Here is a 4,514-nt window from a genome sequence, read left to right as displayed (position 1 = left end):
AGCTGGCCTGTGCATACAGTAAAACAACAAATTTGACTGGATCTATACTGTCGGAACTCAACCAAGAATTAGGAGAAGTGCAAGTTGCAGCGCTCCAAAATCTTGCAACTATAGACTATCTACTGTTAAAGGAATATATGGGATGTGAACAGTTCCCAGGAATGTGTTGTTTTAATTTGTCTGACTTTTCTCAAACTATTCAAATTCAGTTAGACAATATCCATCATATCATTGATCAGTTTTCACAAATGCCTAGGGTATCTAACTGGTTTTCTTGGTTTCAGTGGATATGGCTGGTAATTGTAGGTCTGCTTTTGTTATGTAGCTGTATTCCAATTCTGTTCATATGTGTATGCAATTTAATTAGTAGTTTGTTAAAACCTATACATGCTTATGTTACACTACAAGAAGATATGTGAAAGAAATAATCAATCTTCCCATGTTTTCTTCTGTCTGCTACTTCTATAGCTTTTCTTCTTCCTTCCTAATTACAACCCTTTGGTAGAATTTGTGCCTCATATAGAAAATTACCAAGTATCATAATTCTTCCAAGTGGTAAAGAAACCTCAAGACAAATGCTGGGCATAGAAGCCACAGGGCATAAATCTGCAAAGAAGTAAAAAGCTAACCTTTTCAAATAATATGACTTCTCTCTCAGTTACCAACTTTACATTTCCCTGTATGGCCCCAGAAGATGACTGGTTAGCCATTGATGGGTAAGATTCCTCAAGGGAGGAACAACCTAAGACAGGTACAGTTGTAGGGGGGTCATCAGGTGAGAAATTGGGGTTCAACAGAGGTGAGGCTTAGAACCTCACCCCCTCTGTTTTGAGAGATTTCTTCTGCATCCGTGGATGTTTTGTTGCCCTTGTCTAGCATGTATTAATACTTAGTCTGTAGGCACAGACCGATCATCTACATTTGCCCTCTTACAGCACTAAATTATGTTTTCTACCTTTATCTTGCATCTACCTACCACTTCAGCATTTTATTTAAAAAATAATAATAAGGGAGAAATGTGGGATTCACATATAAATCAAGTATAAAAATCAAATGAATAATCACGTCTGACTTGATTGTTTATAGTTCATGATGCGTGATCAAAACTGAAAGTTTCTTTGATATGACTGCCCTTGCACTGTTCACCATGTAAGAACTTCTTCACTATGTAAGAACTTGTTCACCATGTTAGAACTTGTTCGTTATGCTTCAGAAGATTAGAGACTGTTGAGAATTAGGCTTAGGGTTGATTAATGATTGAGCATTGAGTCCCCTATACAGAATTTTATTGTTGTTAATAACCATTTGGTCAGTAAATATGAGGGATGCCTTCTCAAAAAAAATTATGAAAATATGTAGTGTAATTATGGCCTATAAGATGTAAGAATCACTGGGTGAGGGAAAAAATAGTATTTTTAAGAGAGACAGTTGTGCTCCCATATTCCTTTCCCTTTTTTTTCCTTTAAACTTTTTCTACCTTTCTAATTTTTCCAGGCTGCTGTGCAGATATACTGCCTCTAGTGATAGCTGATATCCAAGACCAGCTACATAATTAGAGGGACCTGTTGCAAATGAAAATGCAGGGCCCCTGTTAAAAAATCAGGGATAAAATGTGTAGATAAATCCAGTACATTTCCTGGGTAATACTACATAGTATATGAGTAATAACATAGTAGCAGAGAAGTAATATCACAAATAGCATAAAATATTTTCATCCATCAAGTCATATAACACAATAAATAATAATTTATTAATGTGTTATTTGATTGATCACAAGATTTTTCTTGGTCAATTTCTGCAAAACCTATTCATTTCATGTCACCAAAATACATACTGTTAGTGACTTTATCTTTAAGTAGTATAGTTGAAAGTGACACCAGTTTCTCTTGGCAAATGCATGATCATAAATAATTTTTAATAATCTTAATTTACAGAAAGATATTCCTGCTAAAGCCATTGTTACTGCATTGTTACTTGTATTTCAGAGGATGTGAAAACTTTGTGATACAGTTCTGAAAAATTATCCCAAAGTATTAGCTTTAGTGCATCTAGAGCTTAAAAGTCTTGTGGAAGTTTTTTTCTAAAAATATTTAAATCTTTCAAATTACTTTTTTGAAAATCTTAATTTAATTTTGAATTTATGCGATGACATTTTGTTATTCCCTGTGACATTTAGTGAACCTTTTGGCCACCAGGTGGCCATATAAATTATTTGGTATACAAGTTGCCTGTAACTCTTTCTGGCTGTAGGTCTGAGCTCATGTGTGTACACACTTCTACCTTGCATATCACACCGGCTCATTCATGCATTGTTTATTCTCTCATGGACTTCATAAAATGCAAGTTCAGAGAGAAAATTATTGAGGTTTTTCAGCAGATATTAAAACCAAGAGCAGAATGCTTTCTGAGAGTAAGACCTTGTGTTACTACACCAGTCTCAAGAATATGAAGTCAGCCATGCTGATATCTTAAAAGCACATTGGGTGGGGTGGGGGAAACCACATGTTAATATGGGAGATAGAGAGAGCAAGTAAGATCCAGGGATCCTGGCTTAAAAATGGAGTCACCATGTCACCTCTACAGCTAGCACTTGACTTCATATTAGGTCATAAACAAGCAAATAAATATTTAAATAATTAAACCACTCTTTTTTTTTTTTTTGGTCTGTTCTGTTTTTTGGCATTTAAATACATTCATAATTGCCAGAGAATTAGTTACCCAGAATTGTGTCAGGGGAAGTAACATAATTTAACATATGGAATTGGCAGTCTGGAAGAGATCAATCAGGCTATAGGCATTTGCAAACCTTGATATTAAAATCTCAAATGCTGATGACCTTTTTGATGCACATGCAGACTTGTCAAACACTGCAGGCAAATTTACACATACTCATCATTGAACAAGAGATTACGTTCTGACTGAGCTATAGTATTGGGATAAACAGAAAAGTATTCAGATTTGCTTTCTTATTTATTTTATTGCCTTCATTCAGGTCCCCCTTGAAAGGGAAAACAGCATTATATGAGCAAGTTCCTTTGAAACCGGAGAAGGATGGGAAGACCACTTTGATAAGGAAACAAATACCTAAGCTGTGACATATAATATAAATTCAGTGCAATTCCCAATGTTGTAAATTTTCATGGTTCAGAAAACTTTGCTCCAGTATACCAAATAAAAGTTTCATGAAGCTGCATAGTCTTAATGTGGGAAAAAGTTATGATTTCAAGCACTTTCTAATAAAATTTTTCTGCTTAAATTGGACATTACATTCAAAATCAGATTAAAGAAGGTGCCTCCCAGTTAGATGTTATCATTTTGAATTATTTCAAGAGAGTGCCTGTTTACTTAAGGACTAGTGAGGTGTATAGAAGGAAACAAATTTATTACCTAGACAGAATCTTTTATGGTTCCTAATCAAAGAAAATGTCAGGAAGTAAATGGGCAGGACATTTCCTATGTTTCTGAGGAAATTGCATTGCTAAAGAAAACTTAAAAATTGTCTAGTAATAATTTGTGAACTTTAAGTGCTTAGGGAAATCTCTAGGACACTGAGATCAATGTAAATAAACAAAAATGATCTGAAAAACTGCCCTGGTCCTAGCAAAGGCATCATAAGTTCAAGGTGTACTTTAGGTGTGACCATGTAGAAAAATATGTGACAAGGATTGTCTCAGAGGACAAATCCAGGAGCTGTGGAAGAGAAGGACAAGAAAAATTTCCCAGGAGAACAGGATAAGGAACAGATTGGCCAGTCAAGGATCTGATTCCTCTACCAGGGGTGGAGGCGTGATCGTTCCTGTAGAGCAGGATTTGATGGTCACTTGAACTGAGATTTTGCTATCTCTGTACTCTCCTTTTCCTTTTTAGAATCTTTATTGCAATTCTCCTTTTTCTTCATCACCATTATATTTTATATGTGTTGAAGAAGTAAGAAAATCATGATGGTCCGCAGTGGAATCTAAAAAAAAACATCTGAGTGGATGCGGTAAATTTACAAACTTTGGAAGAAGTTCCCTGTAGGAGTAAGACAGGGATGTGTTCAATTTATGGGAAGGATACACATCATTTTAGTAGCCAGAGAGGGAGAGTATGGAAGGCAGTTTTAGTTAAATAATAAATATTGATTTTTTGTCCTACTAGAAAAAAAATCACATTCCCAGACTGGCTTGCAACTAGAAACAGGCCATATGACACAGTGGTCAATGAGATGTAAGGAAGAGCTCCTGTTTGTCGCTGCAAGTTAATTGTTATTATTATTATTATTTAAGGAATCAGTCTTACAGACTTGTTCCTGTTTCCTTTTTTCTAATAATTCTTATCTTTTCCCTGCCTGTGGTATAAGCTTGCTGGCTAGTGGTGTCCTAGCTCTCTTGAAAGTTTGAGGGAAAATGCTACAAACTAAACATGCCAAGTATAAAATTGAAGGAGCCTGGATCCCTAATGGGATGGTAGAATCATTTTATTGTGCTGGGCAACCCAATTCTAAATAAGTGAGAAAAGTACACTATTTGCTG

The sequence above is a fragment of the Manis pentadactyla genome, chromosome 8 (genome assembly GCF_030020395.1).
Source record: "Manis pentadactyla isolate mManPen7 chromosome 8, mManPen7.hap1, whole genome shotgun sequence".
Classification (NCBI taxonomy): Eukaryota; Metazoa; Chordata; class Mammalia; order Pholidota; family Manidae; genus Manis; species Manis pentadactyla.
This window is presented reverse-complemented; position numbering follows the sequence as displayed.